We start from the raw sequence: 25514 nt of genomic DNA on the forward strand, positions 1-25514 counted from the left end.
TGCTACGGCGTTGTGTACTAAAGGTCTACATAAAATGAAGTTGAGGGAACTAAATGGGAGGTAAATAATACGTTACATAAACTTAGTAATGGATAAGCCGCACCTGACTTCTAAGTCTAGCGTCAGATTGTAAACCAATGGATAGATGATATATGCAAAGAAGTTGCATAAAATAACAAGAATAAGTCGAATCTGGCATATTAGCAAAGTGTTAAAAGAAACAATGAAGTATGAAATGTCGCGATTCAATAATAATTTTCAAGCGATGTGGCCGGGTACGTGATCTGCCAGATCACGCTTTTTGTCGTTCTGAAAGGAACAGAAAATAATGGTTGTGTCTCTCGGGCAGATGCGTTTAAACAGGATGAAATCCGCAGAACCATCACCGAATTGTTCCTAGTAGAAACAAAGACAGCAGTCTACACCATTTTACCGAGATTTTCTACTACGCAGTTCCGTTAAAATCTATTTAGACTGCTAATGGCAGAAAATTTTCTGGCACTCTCGAGCGCACATCATTTGTGTGGGTAAAACGCCGTCGATCGCCACTCTGCGTTACAGTAATAATTCGTAAACACAATAACAAGCGTTTCATGGGGCACTGCGTAATAACGCGATTGGAAACGTTAATTGCGCACGCGAAAACAATTACAGCAAAACAATACAACAAATGAGATGGCTGTCAACGAATGAAGCCGCTACGTGCGGGAACACACATGGCCCAAACGGCCGCGGGCAGCCCGCCCACGCTCTAATTGGCCGGCTGTTTCCCCGCTGTTTTCACACCTCCTTCTTTCTTTTGTTTCAATAATCGCTGTGTATCGTCTATTGCGCAACGTATTTTAATGCAACGCTTTGGAGGGTTTTCATAATACAGTGATGAGATCCTGGAGATTGATATGAAATCGCTTATCTAAACCGCTGAAGTGGTGCTACGTCCGTACACGCGCTTGTGTTCCTCTACCACCGCGTAACTCGCGATGAAACATTTGCACCCAAAATTTTAAGAGGCTCGTTAACAGAAACGTTCATTGTTTGGGACGTTCTTGGTCTCATTTTTATGACGAAATATTTCTGGCAAACGCCGACAGGGTAATATTGTCCGTCTGTACATTATTAATAATGAATGGTGGGCTCCATGGGGTTCCCTAGTCGTGCAGCGACCGTAAACCATATAATTACCAAATATGCAGCAACCAGTCGCAAAAACATGTTTTACTTATTCACTTTTGCAAATCGATTTCAACTGATTAACAGCCATCATCGGTGCTTTCAACCAATCAATCAATGATTACTACTCAGGGCACATATTGATTGAAATCGATTTGCAAAAGTGAATACATAAAACAAGATTTTTGCGACTGGTTGCTGCATATTTTAATTTTATTATTAATAATACTGAACCTTTTTTGTATAATGTTCCCATGGGACGGCCGGTGTGGCCGTGCGGTTCTAAGCGCGTCAGTTGGAACCGCGTGACCGCTACGGTCGCAGGTTCAAATCCTGCCTCGGGCATGGATGTGTGTGATGTCCTTAGGTTAGTTAGGTTTAAGTAGCTCTAAGTTCTAGGGGACTGATGACCTCAGTAGTTAAGTCCCATAGTGCTCAGAGCCATTTGAACCATTTTTTTGTTCGCATGGTTTATCGTTGTCAGATTCTTCCTGTGTAGAATTATGTGATTATTTCATGTTGTATAATTAATGTATGTAAACACTATTAGGTCCATAAACTTCTGATTCGTAAATCAGAACAATCGCAAACTAATGCAAATAATACCTCGTCAATCTAAATATTAAAGAGTGCAATTACCGTTCACCTCTCTGAATTTTTTACGTACTTTGCAATGCAAAGAAATTAGAAACAAAAGTTATCTGTGACCTATGTATCAAACGATACAATACAAACGTTAGAACGTAAATGTCCTTCTGCCATAGTTTTGGCATACCTGTCGGTAACTGTTTACTGCGTGTATTGGGCGCAGTTTGTACTCGACTGAGGTTCACAGTAGTGTCTATCCCTGTGTGCATACTGGAACTTGTAAGGTTCATTTGAAAATGAGAATTCCTACAAATAGAAAACGAAATAGATGAATTTTTTTTCTGTACTGAGCGGAAACCACCATGTATAACAATTACATGGAACCTGAGGAAAAACTATATACATCAGTGAATCCAAAAGTATTACGAAACATTATGCACAAACGACATGAAAAGTTATTATTCACACGAAATCTCAGCAACCGCTACGACTTAATGATAACACCGTCTACATACGAGTTGTTAGCAGTCGATATTAAGCTGAACTAAACCCCATCCGAACAGGATTTGAGAGCCTAACGGCACTGACCGACCGCCGTGTCATCCTCAGACCACAGGCATTAGCGGATGCGGGTATGGAGGGGCATGTTGCCAGCATACCGCTCTCCCAGCCGTTGTCAGTTTTCGAGACCGGATCCGCTGCTTCTCAGTCAGTTAGCTCCTGAATTTTCCTCACAAAGGCTGAGGGCAGCCTGCTTTGCAACAGCGCTCGGCAGACTGGATGGTTACCCATCCAAGTGTTAGTCCAGCCAGACGGTGTTTAACTACGGTGGTCTGGCGGGACCCGGTGTTACCACTGCGGCAAGGCTTTTGAGCAATAAGTAATATTACTAGATAGTACAATCATAAAACGTGTTGCTCGCAGAATCCCAGTTTTATTGGTTTCGTACAATAGTTTACAATTATGAGGTTGATCTGGATTTGTAAGAGGAAGGCAATACACTAAAAATACTACTTTTCCCCAGAAATACGAGTATGTAAACATTACTCTCTGATCAACATCATTAATGTATCCTACTCGATCGTATTTCAGTATTTCACGTAAAGCATTCAGTCTACCTTTCAGACATGTAGATACGAGGACATACATTGTCTTGCTCATCATGTTTACTAGCTAACATTGTTAAAATGGTTCAAATGGCTCTGAGCACTACAGGACTTAACTTCTGAGGTCATCAGTCCCTTAGAACTTAGAACTACTTAAAACTAACTAACCTAAGCACATCACACACATCTATGACCGAGGTGGAATTCGAACCCGCGACCGTAGCGGTCGCGCGGTTCCACACTGTAGCGCCTAGAACACTCAGCCACTCCGGCTGGCTGACCTTGTTACACCAAGTTAAGTAAGTAACTTTAGTTATATGTTTTGCATCGGTAACTGTAGACAGTTAAAGTCTCTCAGTATCTGCGTGCTTCTTCTTTGTCTTAACAGAATCTCCAACATTCCAGTCTGTGTGTGTGTGTTTGGGTGAGTGGGTTGCCTGTGGGCGGGTGTTTGTGTTTGGGTGAGTGGGTTGCCTGTGGGCGGGTGTTTGTGTTTGTGTTTGCGCTTTGCAGCTTTAGGGCGCCCATCAGCAACATTATTAGTGTTCCCTTGCTAAAACAGTCTCGGTTAAAACCGTCAAAACTAAATTCCATGAAAAGTAATTTCACTCAGAATCACAGAATCAGCTTCTCCCATTTTCACTCATAATCGTATATCCGGTCATAAACATTTCTGAAGAATGTAAAATTTTTAGATTTGTTGATGTTAAAATGTGCTACTAAAACTGTACATGAGTTATAGGGAAATGTTGAAAGAATGGAGGAACAGATGGCTGCTTGATCCATCACAAAGAACCAGGATCGTCCAGGTAACACAGTGCAACGATCATCTTAATAGTACGGGGATGCATTTAATCATCTCTCAAAATATTCATTGTCCTAGCACATTCGTTTCATTGTCCGCCAAAATAGAGCGTACATGAGTTAGTAGGCTAACTTCAGCCCTCTTGTCTGAATGTAAAATACATTCGTTCAACTTGTCGCCCACTGAAATCAGCGCCAAACAAGGGACACCCATTGGAGGGTCCCCTCGTCACCGCAGGAAGCCATGCGTCATCGCACTGTGCTCTACTCAAACGCTGCGTTACAATGTTGACAACAGTGCACAAACCCACCGGACAGAGGCTGGCTGCGGTGGGCTGCGGACGCAGCATTTACAATACATAGCCCCCCCTCCCCCCCCCATCGCCCTACACCAGGGCTCACGGCAGCGCCCGCGGTGGCCGCCAGTCAGTGGTCTGCGGCTGTGTGGAGCACGCATGCCTACGGGCGCTCTGTAAATTGTTTAACTCTGAATTGTTTAAACAATAATGTGGCGGAAGCACAGCTGTTTATCTCCAACAACCCCTCTCCCTTCCACTTGTCCCGGATTCGGAAAATACAGGGTGGGGCGTATAAACGTTGGCCAGAGAACAGAGTTCCAGAGTAAAAAGAAACACGGCACAGGAAAGGAAATACAATACTAACCTGACTACAGCAGCAGCTGAGAGCGACCACAACCCTTGTCCTGGCACTGGCCATGGTCATCAAGATGCTGAAAGCAGATCGAAGCTTTATTGCTGGAATTGCTGCAAACTCATCCGAAAACTTCTCCTCTAGTTCTTGAGGCTATGAGAGTTGTTACGATACACCTTAGACTTGAGGGCTACCCCACAAAGTAATCGCACACGACAGGTCAAGTGACCTAGGTGGCCAGCTAGGGCCGCTACCAAAAGAAAATCTGCAAACAACTCTGTCGGGGGTGAAAATTGTGTAAATGCACTTCTCGGTTCTGCCAGCTGTATGTGCAGTTGCTACATCCTGTTGGATGTAACTGTAGGTCTTTTCCTCCTCCGTTAATGCTGCCAAAATGGTTTCAAAATGTTGACAATGTAACGTGCTGAAGTCAGCGTCTGTTGAATCAAGATGGGACTAGTAACGCGGGGTGCATACACTGCACACCAAACCCCAGCCTTCTGATCACGCAGTGGTGTCTCGTTGACATTATGAGGATTCTTCGTTACCGAGAACCCGTGATTCTGTGAGTTGACACAACCACTCATAAAGAACACATCCATGTCCAAGCCATTAATTATAGTTTCAGTGAGCAGCCACTCATAAAACTGCAAGCGCTGTAGAGCTTCCGATGGTTCTAACGCGTGATCAACAGACACTCGCTAGAGACACATGTGCATGTCCAGACGTGATATACCGGTCTCTTGTGACAGGCGTCGGTCTGATTTGGTAGGTCTCTGAAGGATTTTCTGGTAAACTACAGACACATTTTCTGGTGAGCGGGGAAGTTTCGGAATGGTTTTTAACTTGTCCAAAACAGATCCTGTCCGACGCCATTTTCGGACTAAGCGTACCATGGCACTATTTGCTGGAACTTTGACACCATTGAACTTCTCACAAAACAACTGACCGCACCGTTTCCACGACTTTGTTGTCATGTAACTTTCCACTGCGAACACCCGGTGTTCCACTGTGAGTACCATCGTCCCATTTGCACTGCTCCACTCACACTGACACAGCCCGCACTACGCTCTGAACATGTGTGGATCACGTGGCGGGCGTACGCGTGGTGTACGCGTCACGGGGTGTGGTTAGATGCTTACATTCACCTCCAGTGGTATCCACGCGTCCGGATTTATTTGCCCCACTCTATAGTAAACATGACAGCGATTGAAACTGGGGTACAGTTGGGCTATGGTGGAGAGTGGAAATTTTGTGGGGGATGGGGGAAGGGGATAGTGTTAGACGAGAGGTTGGATCTTCATGACACAGACGTAGGCGAACGCTACAATACGCTAGATGTTTGATTTACACTATTTAGGTGTACGGCAGCCATTAGAACCACGTGTCAAACAAATTTCACGTATAAATCTTGTATATCAGAGGAAAAAATGTTCAAATGTCTGTGAAATCTTATGTGACTTAACTGCTAAGGTCATCGTCCCCTAAGCTTACACACTACTTAACCTAAATTATCCTAAGGACAAACACACGCACACCCACGTCCGAGAGAGGACTCGAACCTCCGCCGGGACCAGCCGCACAGCCCATGACTGGAGCGCCTCTGACCGCACGGCTAATCCCGCGCGGCTATATCAGAAGAAGTATTAAACAATTTCGTATAAAGTAAATAAATGATTTAATCTGTTATTAACGATAACTGGATGTAAAAGGACTATGGCTAAGCAGGGAGTGTGATGCTGGGCTGAGAGAGATTAATAGGAGGCCATAAATGTGAAACAAAAATGTGTTTCATTTAAGTCACTTTCATCATTTAAGAACAACTGTTAAATACAGTTATAGGAATGCAATAGTGGCTGCTATCAGAACTTCAAAATCAGGATGAGAGTTAAATATAGTTCTGTTGTATGATGGCAATCACGGATGTTACTACAGGATCAAACAATTGTGACTGTTAAATATTTACCTATACGTATAGCACACAGTGCACAGGTTGGTATTGGCATTAAAGGGGAGAGGGGAGAGGGATTGTTGGGGACATAGATAACGCTTTCAAGTAGCGATAATAAATATTTAGTTTTATTCCGCAACAATTAATCTTTTATTCTCTACCCAGTTTCAGCTTCTAAGACTATCACATTGAGGTGAGGGACTGACACAACTACATTCAGATAACAGAGACATTAAGCGACGGTGAGCGTACGATACATGTACACTACTGGCCATTAAAATTGCTACACCACGAAAAGACGTCCTACAGACTCGAAATTTAACCGACAGGAAGAAGATTCTGTGATATGCAAATGATTAGCTTTTCAGAGCATTCACACAAGGTTGGCGCCGGTGCCGACACCTACAACGTGCTGACATGAGGAAAGTTTCCAACTGATTTCTCATACACAAACAGTAGTTGATCGGCGTTGCCTGATGAAACGTTGTTGTGATGCCTCGTGTAAGGAGGAGAAATGCGTACCATCACGTTTCCGACTTTGATAAAGGTCGGATTGCAGCCTATCGCGATTGCGGTTTATCGTATCGCGACATTGCTGCTCGCGTTGGTCGAGATCCAATGACTGTTAGCAGAATATGGAATCGGGGGGTTCAGGAGGATAATACGGAACGCCGTGATAAATCCCAACAGCTTCGAATCACTAGCAGTCGAGATGACGGGCATCTTATCCACATGGCTGTAACGAATCGTGCAGCCACGTCTCGATCCCTGAGTCAACAGATGGGGACGTTTGCAAGACAACAACCATCTGCACGAAGCGTTCGACGACGTTTGCAGCAGCATGGACTATCAGCTCGGACACCATGGCTGCGGTTACCCTTGACGCTGCACCACAGACAGCAGCGCCTGCGATGGTGTACTCAACGACGAACCTGGGTGCACGAATGGCAAAACATCATATTTTCGGATGAATCCAGGTTCTGTTTACAGCATCATGATGGTCGCATCCGTGTTTGGCGACATCGCGGTGAACGCACATTGGAAGCGTGTATTCGTTCAAAAAATGGTTCAAATGGCTCTGAGCACTATGGGACTTAACTTCTGTGGTCATCAGTCCCCTAGAACTTAGAACTACTTAAACCTAACTAACCTAAGGACATCACACACATCCATGCCCGAGGCAGGATTCGAACCTGCGACCGTAGCAGTCCCGCGGTTCCGGACTGCGCGCTTAGAACCACTAGACCACCGCGGCCGGCCGTGTATTCGTCATCGCCATACTGGCGTATCATCCGGCGTGATGGTATGGCGTGCCATTGGTTACACGTCTCGGTCACCTCCTGTTCGCATTGACGGAACTTTGAACAGTGGACGTTTTATTTCAGATGTGTTACGACCCGTGGCTCTACCCTTCATTCGATCCCTGCGAAACCTACATTTCAGCAGGATAATGCACGACCGCATGTTGCAGGTCCTGTACGGGACTTTTTGGATACAGGAAATGTTCGACTGCTGTCCTGGCCAGCACATTCTCCAGATCCCTAACCAATTGAAAACGTCTGGAAAATGGTGGCCGAGCAACTGGCTCGTCACAATACGCCAGTCACTACTCTTGATGAACTGTGGTATCGTGTTGAAGCTGCATGGGCAGCTGTACCTGTACACGCCATCCAAGCTCTGTTTGACTCAATGCCCCTTTATTACGGCCAGAGGTGGTTGTTCGGGGTACTGATTTCTCAGGATCAATGCACCCAAACTGCGTGAAAATGTAATCACATTCAGTTCTAGTATAATATATCTGTCCAATGAATACCCATTTATCATCTGCATTTCTTCTTGGTGTAGCAATTTTAATGGCCAGTAGTGTAAATAAACTTAACTGAATAGAAAAATATGCCTCTACACTTTAGAAAACTGCTGTTACTATTTCAGTTATCTAGTTTAGTGATATGTGCACGATGAAACTAATGTAACCCGTGTGGTGATGGAAACTGTTGTAAGTAGGCTGTTTATGTTTTCTCTATGTAAGTAGGCTGTTTATGTTTTCTTATTGGCAACGTTACGTAGCGCTCAATATGAAAATCACTGGCTATGCTGTGTGCAGTCTGTGGCTGCTTTGCATTGTTGTAATACTCGCCATTGTAGTGTTAGGCAGCTGGCTGTGAACAGCGCGTTGTGTTGCGCAGTTGGAGGTGAGCCGCCAGCAGTGGTGGATGTGGGGAGAGAGATGGCGGAGTTTTGAAATTTGTCATGAACTGCTATATTTATATATGATGATATCAAGGTAAATACATTGTTTGTTCTCTATTAATATCTTTCATTTGCTAACTATCCCTATCAGTAGTTAGTGCCTTCCATAGTTTGAATCTTTTATTTAGCTGGCAGTAGTGGCGCTCGCTGTATTGCAGTAGCTTGAGCAGCGAAGATTTTTGTGAGGTAAGTGATTTGTGAAAGGTATAGTTTAATGTTAGTCAGGGCCATTCTTTTGTAGGGAATTTTGAAAGTCAGATTGCGTTGCGCTAACAAAATATTGTGTGTCAGGTTAAGCACAGCCATATATAAATTGTTCAAAGGGGAAGTTTTTTTGTGTTACTCTGCTAAGCCAGGTTTATTTTTTGTTTGCTGCATTGCCTCATATTAGTTGTAATGTTGAATTGCTTGGTAATTTAGATTTACTGTAGCTTACTTTGCGATTTTCCATTTTTTTTATTGATGTTTATATTAATTGTTTTATGTGCTGCTGCATTGCCTCGTTCCTTAGTTTAGTATCTGAGCTCAGTAGATTTAAGTTAGCTTAAGAGGGGGTAGACTATATAAGAACCTAACTATGGAGAATAGGGAAAGAATGCTTTGAAAGTTATATGAAAACGATTTGGGCCTAAACGAGTATTGCACAATGAGCCATATTTCTTTTGAAAGAAATATGGTTAGAATACAGAAAACAGGTTTAGGTAGGATTTTCTTGGAAATAAATGTTGAGGTAAGAAATGTGTGAACATATAAATACAGAAAGCATGCTTAGATAGAATTTTTTTGGTGGAAACAAAGGATGAAGTAAGAGGAAAGATATATGAAGTTTTGGGTTGGACTGCAGTACCAAATGTGACACTGAAAACGAACCCTGTCCTTTCCTATTGGTGTTATCCCACTATGTGTTTGTGTACCCTTGTGTATTTGTTTTCTTCCTGTCTCTGTGTAGTTTCATAGAATTTTTTCTTCTTTTAATATTAAGCTACATTCACTATGATGAGGAATACTGTTATCCTCGAATATAATTGGCATTAATAATATGTTATTTACTTTGTAAAGATGTTAGACATTATTAATTCTGTTCTGTTCAATGCTCATGTGTGAAGTTGATGTTTCAAAAGTTATTGTGATCCTTTATGTATGTACTCATGTCATAATTCCACTGATGTATATGTTTATTTCTATTCCTTTGTAAAGCCTGTACTACAAATGTTATCTGTATTATTATGTTCTTTAATGATGTATTTTGTACCTTTGTAATTGTATTTTCATGTTGCAAATTTATAATTGTACAGACACCAGGTCTTCCAATTAAGTTACATTTCACTGCACACGTTTCTGTTGGTCATAGTACATGGACAATATGTGAGAAGTAGGGACTGATAGTGTTTGCACGTGTGTTAATGATTCAGCAAGGGACTGGATAACAGCATTGCTGGATCTAAGGACAATTCCAAAAACTTTGTGAGTGCACAAGTGGTGGTTTATGGACTTGCTATATTCTCCGCAAGACTCTTTGATGGTGAATGTGCACCTGCACAGTCACAACAGATGGCTGTTGGTTATCTCTACAAGGACTACAGTGGGTCTGCATCTATGATGACCCACCATGCCATTATTTCTACAAGGACTGCAGTGGGTCTGCACCTCTGGTGGCCCACCAATACCGTAATCTCTACCAGGACTACAGTGGGTCTGCTCTGTGATGACCTACCTACCAATATTCATCAAAACTTCGACTGACTCTGCAGTGGGTTTGCTCTGTTGTGACCCAATACTTGTCTGCATGTCGAGAGTCAGCACTGTCTTTCCGTTGAAAGGACAACACTACTTCTTCAAGACTGCATGGAAATCCACTACTTCCGTGTGCATTTTCTTCTACTGCTCAGACTTTGAGAAAAACACTATATTTTACCGTAATGAATGATCAGGACTGTCTTTATGGACTGTGACAAAATTTTAGCTTTTGACCAACATTGTATCAATAAGTGTGTGCATTTGATTTCTCTGTTATTGTAATTATGAAAAATTTTATCAAATCATTATTGGCCACTGCCCAACAAAAGTTTGTAAAATTTTTTGTGGGGAGCATGGGGGCTATGTAAGTAGGCTGTTTATGTTTTCTCTATGTAAGTAGGCTGTTTATGTTTTCTCTATGTAAGTAGGCTGTTTATGTTTTCTTATTGGCAACGTTACGTAGCGCTCAATATGAAAATCACTGGCTATGCTGTGTGCAGTCTGTAGCTGCTTTGCATTGTTGTAATACTCGCCATTGTAGTGTTAGGCAGCTGGCTGTGAACAGCGCGTAGCGTTGCGCAGTTGGAGGTGAGCCGCCAGCAGTGGTGGATGTGGGGAGGGAGATGGCGGAGTTTTGAAATTTGTCATGAACTGCTATATTTATATATGATGATATCAAGGTAAATACATTGTTTGTTCTCTATTAATATCTTTCATTTGCTAACTATCCCTATCAGTAGTTAGTGCCTTCCATAGTTTGAATCTTTTATTTAGCTGGCAGTAGTGGCGCTCGCTGTTTTGCAGTAGCTTGAGCAGCGAAGATTTTTGTGAGGTAAGTGATTTGTGAAAGGTATAGTTTAATGTTAGTCAGGGCCATTCTTTTGTAGGGAATTTTGAAAGTCAGATTGCGTTGCGCTAACAAAATATTGTGTGTCAGGTTAAGCACAGCCATATATAAATTGTTCAAAGGGGACATTTCACTGTATTCGATCTTCAAAGGGGGAGCCAACGTTCTGTGTTACATGACTTAGGGAAACCGTTCTTCCTTTTCATTTGGGTCTTTGTCAGATAACATTATAAAGATTGCTTTGCATTAGAAGGTGTTCAACAACAAATCAACTATTTTGTCCCCAACTTCTCTTACAAGAAGATAACTTCAACGCCACATGTCTGCCCGAATGTTTTACATGTAATATTCCACAGTGTTCGTATATGATTTTATATATTTCACCATATGTTTGTATTTCCACTCAGCTGTCCTTTATTTAGGATATTCGTGTTACAGTGGAAAAAAAATGGTTCAAATGGCGCTGAGCACTATGGGACTTAACTTCTGAGGTCATCAGTCCCCTAGAACTTAGAACTACTTAAACCTAACTAACCTAGGGACATCACACACTTCCATTCCCGAGGCAGGTTTCGAACCTGCGATCGTAGTGGTCGCACGGTTTCAGACTGTAGCGCCTAGAACCGCTCGGCCACACCGGCCGGCGTTACAGTAGCACAATCCACTTAACGATCCTACAAAATACTAAAGCGCATGCAGCACAGTGAACTAACCTGTTAAAAATGCCACATTTTCCTGTATGTAAGACATCCAAGAATAAGACAGATAACCGAAAACTGACCTATTATACGATTAATAATATACAGACATACTTATGGCTCCTAAAGTGGTGCAGCCTTATCAGTGGTTGCAGGAGCAAGAGTCTGGATGATTGACTGATCTGGCCTTGTAACATCAACCAAAACAGCATTGCTGTACTGGCACTGCGAACGGCTGAAGCCAAGGGGAATTTGGCTCTGAGCACTATGGGACTCAACTGCTGAGGTCATTAGTCCCCTAGAACTTAGAACTAGTTAAACCTAACTAACCTAAGGACATCACAAACATCCATGCCCGAGGCAGGATTCGAACCTGCGACCGTAGCGGTCTTGCGGTTCCAGACCGCAGCACCTTTATCCGCACGGCCACTTCGGCCGGCAAGGGGAATTTACAGCGGTAATTTTTCCCTAGGGCATGCGGCTTTACTGTATGGTTAAATGATGATGGCGTCCTCTTAGGTAAAATATTCCGGAGGTAAAATAGTCCCCCATTCGGATCTCCGGGCGGGGACTACTCAAGAGCATGTCGTTATCAGGAGATAGAAAACTGGCGTTCTACGGATCGGAGCGTAGAATGTGCAGGTAGGTTAGAAAATTTAAAAAGGGAAATGGATGCGTTAAAGTTAGATATAGTGGAAATTAGTGAAGTTCGGTGGCAGGAGGAACAACACTTCTGGTCAGGTGACTACAGGGTTATAAACACAAAGTCAAATAGGGGTACTGCAGGAGCAGGTTTTTAATAATGAATAAAAAATAGAAACTCGGATAAGCTACTACGAACAGTACAGTGATTGCATTATTGTAGCCAAGATAGTTACGAAGCCCACATCTTCCACAGTAGTACAAGTTTATATGCCAGCTAGCTCCGCAGATGAGAAAAAGGTCGAAGAAATGTATATTCAGGCACAAGAAATTATTCAGATAATAAATACGAAAATTTAGTAGTCATGAGGGGACTCGTATTCGATAGTAGGAAAAGGAAGAGAAGAGAAAGTTGTAGGCGAATATGGAATCGGGATAAGGAATGAAAGAGGAAGCCGCCTGGTAGAATTTTGCACGGAGCGTAACTTAATCATAGCTAACACTTGGTTTAAGAATCATGAAAGGAAGCTGTACACGTGAAGAGACCTGTAGACACTTTTGGTTTGAGATTGGTTATGTAATGGTAAGACAGTCATTTAGGAACCACGTTTTAAATTAAAGACATTTCCAGGGGCAAATGTCGACTCTGACCACAATTTATTGGTTGTGAACTGTAAAAACTCAAGAATCTACAAAAAGGTATGAATTTAAGATGTGGGACATGGATAAACTGAAAGAACCAGACGTTGTAGAGAGTTTCATATGGAGCATTAGCGAACACCGAAGAGGAAGACTGGGTACCTCTAGGAGACAAAATAGTGAAGGCATAGAGAATTAAGTAGGTAAAAAGACAAGGGCTAGTAGATAACCTTGGGTGACACAAGAGATATTGCAGTTAATTGATGAAAAAAGAAAATATAAAAATGCAGTAAATAATATCAGGCGGAAAGGAACGCAACTGTCTCAAAAATGAGATCGACAGGAAGTGCAGAATGGCTAAGCAGGAATGTCTAGAAGACAAATAGAAGGATGTAGAACGATATATCACTAGAGGTAACATAGATCCCTCCTACAGAAAGAACACAGAAGAGACCTTTAGAGAAAAGAGAACCACCTATATGAATATCAATAGCTGAAATGGGAAAACAGTCCTAACCAAAGAAGGGAAATGAGAAAGGTGGAAGGAGTGTATAGAGCGTCTATACAAGGGCGATATACTTGAAGGCTATCTTATAGAAATGGAAGAGAACGTAGATGAAGATGAAATGGGCTGATATGATACTGCGTGAAGAATTTGACAGAGAACTGAAAGACCTAAGTCGAAACAGGCCCCCAGGAGTAGTCAACATTCCATTAGAACTATTGATAGCCTTGTGAGAGACAGCCATCTTCCATCTGGTGAGCTAGATGCATGAGAAAGGCGAAATACCGTCAGACTTCAAGAAGAATTTAATAATAACAGTTCCAAAAAAGTAGGTGCTGACAGATGTGAGAATTACTGGACTATCAGTTTAATTAGTCACTGCTGCAGAATACTAACACGAATTCTATACAGACGAATGGAAGAACTGGTAAAAGCGGACCTCGGGAACGATCAGTTTGGATTCGGTAGAAATATGGGAACATGTGAGGCAGTACTTCTCCTAAGACTTATCTTAGAAGAGATGATATGGTGACAAACCTACATTTATAGCATTTGTTGGCTTAGAGAAAGCATTTGACAGTGTTGACTGGAATTCTCTGTTTCAAATTCTGAATGTGGCAGGGGTAAAACACAGGGAACGAAAGGCTTTTATAATTTGTGCAGAAACCAGATGGCAGTTATAAGAGTGGAAGGGCACGAAAGGGAAGCAGGGGTTGCGAAGGGAGTGAGACAGAGTTTTAGCCAATTCCCGATTTAATTCAATCTGTATACTGAGCAAGCACTAACTGAAACAAAAGGAAAATGTTGCGTAAGAATTAAAATGTAGGGAGAAGAAATAAAACCCTTAAGTTTTGCCGATGACACTGTAATTCTGTCAGAGACAGCAAAGGACTTGAAAGAACAGTTGAACGGAATGGAGAGTGTCTTGAAAGATGAACATCAACAAATGCAAAACAAGGATAATGGAAAGCAGTCGAATTAAATCAGGTGATGCTGAGGGAATTAGATTAGGAAATGTGACACTTAAAGTAGCTGATAAGGTTTGCTATTTGGGCAGCAAAATAACTGATGGTGTTCGAAGTAGAGATGATATAGAATGTAGACTGGTGATCGTAGGGAAAGCATTTCTGAAGGAGAGAAATTTGTTAATATCGAGTATAGATTTAAGTGTCAGGGAGTCGTTTCCGTAAGTATTTGTATGGAGTGTAACCATGTATGGAAGTGAAACATGGACGATAAACGGTCAATCCTCCATCTATCCTCCGCACGTCTTTCTACGTTTCGCCGCAGTCTTTTGGTGTTGCCACCTTATTGAAAACAACACCACCTTCTGCAAAAAACGGCTATTGAAAACAGTAATGGCCGTGCAGCATTTCCATAGCGTTCTCCTCAAATTCTGTCATCTGTCAGTTTCATCGCGTTAAGAATAATGTGTAAAGTTGTGTCTCTTAAATAGTCCTGAAGGCAGTGACAAATGGGATCCGATACTCGGCAGGTTCGTACTTTTCTCACACAGCAAAATTACGGAACTGTATCGCATGCCTTCCGGAACCCAAGAAACACAGGATCAACTGAAGGGCCCCAGTCTGAAGAGCTCCTAATTTCGTGGAACAACAGAGCCTGCTTTGTTTCGCAAAATCTCTGTTCAAGGAATTCATGGTGGTTTTTATAGAAGAGATTTTCCCCCATCAGCTACATCGCAATGCGTGAGCTTCTACGGGACACATCCGAGAGCCTTACCTACTGAACCATATCACCTGTTATAGCAAAATGTTGTAGGAGAGCCGTTTTCAAGAAACGTGCCCTAAAATAATGACGATGCGCTTTCATGTGACGGGACACATTAACTGAATTCGCACTACGTCCTTGACACAGCATAATAATATTAAAAAAGAAACATTTCCTGAAGTAATACCACAGACTATATTTGCACAGTAGCCAGTTTCCTCCTTCTTCGACCTACTGACGCTGGACGACACAAAATAACAACGGAAAGAGAGAGATATTAGGTGTTGTCCAGAAAGAACAACAGGGTACAACGTTGTGGATTTTCGGTTGTTTGTGGAATATTATCAGTAATATCTGGTTTGCTGCCACTGATGTTAGCTCATACGTGATTCTGTTCGGAAATCATATGAAGACAACGTGACAGCAATCGGGCTATCAAGCATGGAGCGAAAAGCGGCATGTTTGTAACTTGGGTGATGGTACCTTGCTGGCAAGAAACAGTAGCTGTTCTTTTCTTGAGACGTGTCACTGTTACAGTGGACTAAGTCTTCAGAAGAGCCTCTCTACTTCATAGTAAATTTAACGTTAATATGTCGGGAATTTATATGCCCGAAGAGAGTACCAATTCAGAAACAACGAGTCGTCCACATATAAGATCTAGTATTTAATTCTGCAGCTGGGCAGTGCGTTACGTAATACTACTTATTCAAAAACTCATAAGAATTTCAGATTCTGAGGAACGGACAGGAAGCCATAACTGATCCGTCTTACTGGTTTCAATGGACCCTGGGGAAATGCAAACGATGTTCTACTCGTACGGACTTGAGTATCGTACGAGGTGTGGCTAGAAAAAAACCGGACTAGTACTGGTGAAACAATAAAACGAATGCAATAAGGCTGAAAGTCGCGTGGCCTGTCACGTGACTCTCGCTCCGCCTACTGCTCGAGTTTCATCTGCCTCCTGCACTCAGTCTGCCCGTGGCGTCTGTTTTAAGTAGTTGACGTTTTGTCTGTGCGTCGGAAAATGTTGAGTGTACAGAAAGAACAGCGTGTTAACATCAAATTTTGTTTCAAACTAGGAAAATCTGCAAGTGAAACGTTTATAATGTTACAACAAGTGTACGGCGATGATTGTTTATCGCGAACACAAGTGTTTGAGTGGTTTAAACGATTTAAAGATTGCCGCGAAGACACCAGTGATGACACTCGCACTGGCAGACAATTGTCAGCAAAAACTGATGCAAACATTGAAAAAATCGGTAAACTTGTTCGACAAGATCGCCGTTTAACAATCAGAGCAGTGTCTGAGTTAACAGGAGTTGACAAGGAAAGTGTTAGGCAGATTCTTCATGAAAGTTTCAACATGAACAAAGTGTGTTCAAAAATGGTTCAAAAGTGTCTCACAATTGGACAGAAGGAACGCCGAAGAATGATTTGTTCTGACATCCTGGAAAACATTGAAAGTGATCCCACCTTCTTACAAAATGTTATTACTTGCGATGAATCGAGGTTTTTTACTTACGACCCCGAAACTAAACGCCAATCGATGCATTGGAAAACTCCTGGTTCTCCACGACAAAAAAAAGCACGAATGTCAAAATCGAAATTCAAGGCAATGATGATTGTTCTTTTTGACATCAAAGGAATTGTGCACATTGATTGGGTACCAGAGGGACAAACAGTGAATCAGCATTACTACATTAGCGTCCTGGCTACCCTACGTGAGCGAGTACGGAAAAAACGGAACGATTTGTGGAGAAAAAAGTCATGGATCCTTCACCAAGACAATGCCCCAGCTCACAGTGCGTTGTCAGTGAAGATGTTTTTGGCAAAGCACAACATTCTCATCTTAGATCATCCACCCTACTCACCTGATTTGGCCCCCTGTGACTTTTTTCTTTTCCCTAAAGTCAAGTCAGCTTTGAAAGGAACTAGATTTGAGACTGTTGAAGCAGTAAAAGAAAAAGCGACGGAAGTAATGTATGGACTTACCGAAAATGATCTGCAGCATTGCTATGAACAGTGGAAAATTCGTATGGAGCGGTGTAGAGACCGAGGAGGAGAGTACATTGAAGGAGATAACATGAAATTGTAAATAATTGTAAATAAATGTTTTTTCCAGCATCAGTCCGGTTTTTTTCTAGCCGCACCTCGTATAACTAAAAAGTGTTCACTTTATATCTGTATCAGAAACTTACTAGTAGACTAATACACTGAGGTGAAGAAAGTCATGGGATACCTACTAATATCGTGTGGGGCCTCCTTTTGCCCGTCATCGTTTATCAGATCCAGATATCATTGATTCAACAGTTCGTTGGATGTCTCCTGAGGAAATATTGAGCCACGCTGCCTCTCTAGCCGTCCATAATTGCGAAAGTTGCAAGGTAACACTGCTTTGACTACATAAAAATGATTGAGAATGTACGAAAAATTTAGTTTACTAGCAACATTTACTTTACCGAGACAGACATAAATTAAGCTAAACAAGTTTTCATTGCATACCTTAAACAACTGTATACAATGAAAACTTGTTTAGCATAATGTTAATGAAACGGGAGATGTGGCTGAGGAAATACTTCGTCCGCCGATTCTTGAGCTTTGGCCGTCCATCTTGCACCCTTACCTACAAGAGTTAACAGAAGAAGTAGAGAAGGTGGAACAATGAGTGGCATGTCTTGTCACGGATACGTTTAGTCGCCGTAGTCGCCGCGAAAACGTTGCAGAGATACTCAAGAAACTCCTGTATCAGATGCTACGACAGAGTTGCTTGTGTACTTCAGACAAGATTACTGCTGGAAGTCCGAGAGCGTACATTCCCCCACAAATATCTCACGAAATGACCAACACCAGAATATCAGCGAAATCAAGAGCTCATACGGAGGAGTACGGCCAGTCGTTGTTCCCACGAGCTATTCGCGATTGTGGCGTACAGGGAAACAAATGATAGTGATACCGGAGGTATCCCTCCGTCACACATCTTAAGGTAGAGACGTAGATGAAGAAGAAGATGGGCTAAGATCGCCAACCAGCCATTCCGATCTAGATTTCTCTCGGTTTCCGTAAGTCAACTGAGGAGAATGGTTGCTTTGAATGAGTAAGCTCTATAATCTGCGTCCCTTTTACAGTGGTCGGGCTGCCAGTGGCCGTGTCAAAGCTCCTCAGGATTTGCTTAAGAAAAGAGAAAAAATGCTAGCGGGAAACAGACGTCAGATTACTACTTGGTGTTGTTGACGTAGTTCTTCGTGTTTTGTGGAGTGTGTTCATGGATGCTACGAATAGCATGTAGAACTGTAGGCTAAGGTTGTATTAACTGTAGAGGACATTATAGGAAAGATGTTGACTGTGTACACTGGAAGAAAGAATGGATGTGATGTAGGAGAAAGAGAGAGAGAATGAACAATGAAGAAATCTTCAACAATATAAGAGAGAGCAGACAGTTGCGGGGGACTTTGAGGAATAGGAGAGACCGGTAGGTAGACACCTGTTCAGAAGTTGCACCTTTATTGTGAAATTAACAGCAGGAAAAATTTCTGGGAGGAATGCACCAGAGCGTCAAGACTTCAGAACATTATGCAGATAACAACTAACAGTTGGTTTAAAACCGCAGTAGACAAGGATCCTGGGTGGCAGAAGTGAGTCACGTACTCCGACCCTAAAAATGTGGATAAACCAGTGTGAATTGATCTGACGCTGAGCAGACTTTCATTGATAATCTACAGAACTTTCTCAATATAGGTGCAGCTGAGAGACAAGTGGCGATTGAGATAACAATTAAAAAAAAAAAAAAAAAAAAAAAAAAAAAAAAAAAACTTCATTCATAATTTACAATCGATTCGTTCCCTTTTAGAAAATACTGGTGTTTTCAAAATTGTCTGCGATACCTGCTCTTCTTACTACAGGGGACAAACAGGGCGTGCCTTTACAACCAGATATAAAGAACACTTGATAAGAAAAAATGGCACCAGGCCCCAACATTCGTCCTTTGCTGACCATCTTCTGATTACAGGTCACGCACCTAAAGCTATTTGCGATAGCAACATTTTGCATATCGAAAAGATAGGGCATACTTTAGATATTCTAGAAGAATTGGAAATTTTTAAACATCTTTCTAGAAGTGATAGCCTGATTTTCAATGAACAGCTGCAGCTACGCAATAAAAATTTCTTCAACGGTATAAATCCGTTACTTGACGTTTGACTTCGGGTCTCCTTGTGCAGTTTGCCGAAATGTTCTTTTCCATCTAATTCATTCTCATAATTTTAATTATAAAATGGCTTTTTGGCTGTAGTCCACGTTATATTGCTTTCTACAAGCTGTCATTCAGCCCTCTCTGTATTTTTCATAATTACATTTTATGTTTTATATTGTACTTCTAAGCTCTGATGCAGACGAAACGTTACGTTATTTGCCGCTGTCAAACAAATGTTTGATTTTTATTATGTACTGAACATTATTCACTGTAATTTCATCTACCCACACCTGAATGTGAAGTAGCCTAATTGTTCCTACGGCTACTAGATGGTACTCTCATTGCAATGCCATGTTCACTTGGGCGCATTTCTTAACGCAGGCACCTCAGCTCTTGCATCCTGTGGCAGTACAGGTATGAGCAGCCCATAGTGGCTCGCCTTCATTTATTCCATCTTAAATGTTTTGTGACTAAAGCCCTTTTGGCGTGTTAATTATTTTATATGTGACTTGTAAGTAAGGCCTCTGTCTTTTACTGTTATTCAGTACTTACACTCTTTATATAAAAAGTCTTACCTTATAACTCTGTTACTATGTTATAGGTCAAGTTAATAGTTTTCAATTCTGATGCACCGCTAGTAGTGTCGAAATCAGGTGAATTAAGTCTAAACATAGTGACCAAGGCCTAATTTCTTGCTATTTTAACCTAGAAACGGTCTCTGAACGTGCAGCCATGTTTAAAACTTTGCAAAATTCAATGATTAACTTAGAAATTAAAGACTACTAGGAGATATTTGTCTGGTGGAACTAAATCCTCAATCAGCATCTCATTTGTTGTATATGATTTCGATGATCACTCAAAGTTGCGTAAAATATTTCTCTAATTTATTTGATTTCTTACTTTTAGACAAATTATTTCACAAAATATTTCAGCTTTATTTTTGGTCAAACGCTTGCGTGGAGCGAAAACAAGACTCATTATCAATGACATAATGGGCTTTTGTCCACATAATCATTGCCAAATGAAGGGTGGAAATAGACCACAGTCTAGTTTTGCAAAAAATGGTTTATTTGTTTGAAGGCAGTCATAGTAGTAAAGGAAAACCTAATTAGTGATTTCCAGGAAAATTCTTGTCCTAATTTTCACACCCAAACAATGAGTGGGGAAGGGACAAATTGGATATTAAAGCGCACAGTGTGAAATGCAGTTTTGGAAAAACGTATGTTCAAAGTTCAAATAGCTCTGAGCACTCTGGGACTTAACATCTGAGGTCATCAGTCCCGTAGAACTTAGAACTACTTAAACCTAACTAACCTAAGGGCATCACACACATCCATGCCCGAGGCAGGATTCGAACCTGCGACCGTAGCGGTCGCGCGGTTCCAGACTGAAGCGCCTAGAACCGCTCGGTCACTGCGGCCGGCAAATCCATATGTAATTGCTTGAAAGTAATCAGGGTAATTAGGAAAATATGGATTAGTGGTTAAGGGAAAATTATACAATGAATTTTACTCGAATTATGTATTGTTTCGTTTTCAATAATATGAGTTTACGATAGTGGCATTTCCTACTCCTAATTACACATTGGTCCTTCGGCTGCAATAAGGTCGTCGTATTTGCAGGAAGAAAAATAAGATTAATATTCTCCGGACCCGAGAGAGCGGGAAGTGCTGGACAGTTGCCTACAAGAAACAGTACCGTCCTTTTCTGACCTATTATTAGCATGGTAGTGCACTGGCAGCTTTTTACACGCTTAAAACACCTAGAATTTTTTGATTTACTTATCACGAGCAATTTTGTCTTCTCAATTCCATTTGCGTTAACACAAACCAGAAATGTAATTCGTTCTTTAGCTAACTTGCTAAAAACACATTTTTCGCCCCCGAATTTCATGGTTTTGTCAGGTGTCAATTCAAAGAAAGTGCGTGTCTCGTCAGTGCAAAAGATGACACAGTCTGCATATCCTTACGAATTGTAGACCACACGGTAGTCAGCCATTGTTGGGTCGTTTCAGTATTCACATTGTTGGCTTAACCGCTCACTTTCCTGAAAGTAATGTCGAGACGTTGCTTCAGTCTGTCAGAACAGCCACTGCTGCTCACGAATTCCTCATCCTTTAATTTCTTGGCAAATTCTTCTGCTTTCCCAGTAAGGACAGATCGACCAATGCGTACATTGTGCTTCTCTGTTGCTTAAATCACTTAAGCAGCGTTTCAATCACGTCGCTCCGCTCAGATTTTCGCAACTGCTTAATTTTAGATCCATTTCGTTCAAACGTAGTAACAGTTTTATCCTTGACCTTCCAAATCGTTTGGACTGTGGAATTTACAAGGCTAAATTGATGACACACGTCAACGCTTTTAGCTCCATTCTCGATTTCATTAATCACTCACCTTTTCTTCCACCGTCAAAACTTCTGTTAAACTGGACATGGTGTTCTGAAATGCATACCCTTCGTAATGATTTGAGGTGGAAACTGACACCACGTTTGCTGTTAACGTGCTCTGTGGTTGTAACCACTACTGTAGTATGAACATGCTATGGTAACAGTGAGGTGAGGAGTCCATACTACATCTAATGTTGACGGAAGTGCAGAGAGAAAAAATATGACAGGTTGCCATATTACGACAACAGATTTCCTTCTACAGTATACTGATTACTGGAAAATCTTTCTGCTGACTTAGGCTTAAAATGAGGTTACATGCGAGGTACACGCATATACATTTGTCGTATTAAGCAAGGATGAAAAGTATGTTCCTTACTAGGAATGTGGCCGTACTACAGAAATTATGACGTTATAGCCGAATTGTCCTTGTAACCGAGCTCGTTATAAGTAAGTTCACCTGAATTGTTATCGCCACTAAAAATGTATTAAAAATTCTCTGTAGATAGCATTTCGATATTGTTACGTAGTTTTACAGAAATTGTCTTATGTATTTTGCGAATGGTGCTTGATCTTCATTTCGGTCCAACTCTTCTAGCCCTCGAGCAATCAATAAATCGCAGAAAGTGTACCGCATCGTCTACAAGATTTATAAGGGATACAGGGAAAGCGGGACAACATCGTCCACTAAGTCAGAACGCGGACGAAAGTATGTGTGGAGTGTTCGTGACAGACGGTCATTGAAGACGACTGTGGCGAAAAGTAAGAGGACGACAATTGCAAAGATCACTGCAGAACTGAATGTCGCAAATCGCGAGCTCTGTCAGCGCCAAACCAACACAAAGGGAGCTCCTAACGCAGATAATTGCAGAGTGACATGGAAATCCGAAACCACTCATGCGTTATGCAAATGCTCGTAACAGGAAAACGTGGCACAGAAGACAAAAAAAAGAATAAAAATGGACTTTTGAACAATGGCAGAAAGCCATTCGTTGAGTTACGTCTAGTTCCACACTGTATTCAACTTCTGGCCGCATTTAGGTCCCAAGAGCGGACTAGAAACTTGGTGGAGGGGAGACAGATTTGGAGAGGCATGTCATGGTATTGCATGGACCCCATGGCTGGTCTCATTACCTCCAAGCAGTATGTGACCATTTTGGCTGATCAGGCCCATCCAGTGGTATAATGTTTGTTCGCCAATGGTAATGATGTGCTCCAAAAGGACAGGGCCTGTGTCCACATAGCTCGTATCGTCCAGGATGGATCTTTCGAGCACGAGAATGAAACGCCGCAAATACCCTGGCCACTAGGGTCACCCAATCTCAATAAAATCGGGTGTTTGTGGTCTGCTTTGGAGAGAAAAGCGCAAGTTCGCTATCCACTTCCATCATCCCTACTTTTCGCCACTACTTTGTAGGAAGAATAGTAGAAGATTTACTTGAAATCGCTACAGGACATGTATTATCTTCTGTTATAAGCAGGTATAACACAATAACCTCTTCAGTTTGGTTTATTATATCACAAATCACTTTTTAACAATTATGTTAGCCAAGCGTCTACCCAGGCTCACACTCAGAAGTAATGCAGAATTAAAGTTTGGTTATACCAATGTCCGAATGAGCATGGTGGGGTGCACGTCCCGTAATTATTCCCAAGTCCAGTGAAGTTCAGTCTCTCCAAGTGAAGTCGCAAGATTTTCCGCCGAGCAGCCAGGTAACCTCGATTGGAGCGGCGAATCATCCACAAGCAGCTGGAACACGGCGTACTGCACTTCCCGATGAGAACTGTCGTTTGTGGCGGCGGCCGGGTTTATATAAGGCTTGCTAGTTAATGGAGCCGTCGGCTGGGGTCGCCGTTTTCCAGGGAAAACCAATCGCAATGTTTCCTGGCGTAGGCAATTGCTGTGTGCTGACAAACGCGCCCGCGCGAAGGCGGCCAGCGATGGTAGCCGCGAGCCGCCGGGAGAAGTGCGGCCAGCGATGTATTTCTCGGCCACGTAAGGGAGCGTGCGTGTGAAGACGGCCAGCGAAGGAAACAGCGGGCCACCCAGAGAAGTGCGGCCAGCGATGTATTTGGCGGCCGCGTACTGGAGCGCCTTGTTCGGTGTTTGTTAGAAATGGTGTATACCACATCTTCCGACAGTATTGAAAGCTGTTTTGAATGGCAAAAGATTTACTACTCCGCATTAAGCATGGTAGTCCATTCAGGTGTTTCCATATTTCTGTCCAACCCCCTGTATTTTTACCATATTACAGTGCCTGTGTTACTCTCATTACGATGTAAAGTAACTTTGGACGTGCATGCATGTATAGGACTATACATAATGGATTTACGAGTTCAGGTCATAGACGCATGGTTTACGACATATGGAAGTTCAAATGGTTCAAATGGTTCTGAGCACTATGGGACTTAACATCTGAGGTCATCAGTCCCCTAGAACTTAGAAGTACTTAAACCTAACTAACCTAAGTACATCACACACATCCATGCCCGAAGCAGGATTCGAACCTGCGACCGTAGCAGTCGCGAGGTTCCGGACTGAAGTGCCTAGAACCGTACGGCCATGGCGGCCGACTATGGAAGTTCGGGCCGGATCGCGGGTCGTGCGTGGATAGCCAGATGGCAGCCGGCACGGTAGCTCGGCGTGTTCGGTCAGAGGGTTTAGCTACCCTCTGTAACAAAAAACTGGGTGAACGGATCAACGAACAACCTGAACGAGTGTCATCGGACGTCCGCCACGAACAAAGTCAGCGAACAACATAGAGCAAAATCAGATTTAAAAAAAAAATGGCAGGGCGACGGCTTGCGATAAGCGTGGAATCTCGGTTCGAGTCCCGGTCCGGCACAAATTTTCGTTGTCGTCATTCCATTCTGTTGCTGTTGATAGCCCACATTCGCAAGTGCAGATTCATTTGATTTTACCTGTATTTTTGTTTTCCCTCAAGCCATTAGTTGAGGATTTACGAACTGCCCAGGTTACTTTCAAGCAATTAGGAATGTTTTCGCCAAACTAGACCTCACGCTGCTCATTGTTATGCTTGGCTTTGAAAATTCGTACAAAAGCCCACATTGTAATTTCTACGGCGTGTGATTTCCCCTCCAATCAGACATTTGTCCAAATGTGGAGAACGATAGATACTGCTGACTATTCTACGGATTGACAACAGAAGAAGAAGTGTTGTTGTCAGGTGCTAGAATAGCTGTGTTGTAGCCCCTGTCTCATACTTTAACCTGCCGGACCCTGCAGCAGCCGCGCCGCCACCAGCCGCTAGCTGACACGTGTCCGCCTGTGCGGCATGAAGAGGTGGCTGGCGGCCATTCGCAGCCGCCGTGTCTCGGTTCAATTTCCGGTGGCTCCAGCCGGCACCTGTCTGCGACCGCTGGGCGCCCGGCGCGCGGAAACAAAGACGTGTCATTGTCTCGGCGCTCTCCTGTATATGGCTGTAAAAGGAACGACTGGATGTCAGGCCGTGTGAGTAGAGGGTGTCCCGAAAGTTACGACTTATTTTCATGGGAACATTAATGTATGAAAGTCTTATAGGCGGCTGAAATGCTCTCTTTAGATTATTTATTTGTCTGCATTTTCATAGACAGTACAGAGTACCCCACCGCCTTGAAATGTAAGG

The sequence above is a fragment of the Schistocerca americana genome, chromosome 5 (assembly GCF_021461395.2).
Source record: "Schistocerca americana isolate TAMUIC-IGC-003095 chromosome 5, iqSchAmer2.1, whole genome shotgun sequence".
Taxonomy (NCBI): Eukaryota; Metazoa; Arthropoda; class Insecta; order Orthoptera; family Acrididae; genus Schistocerca; species Schistocerca americana.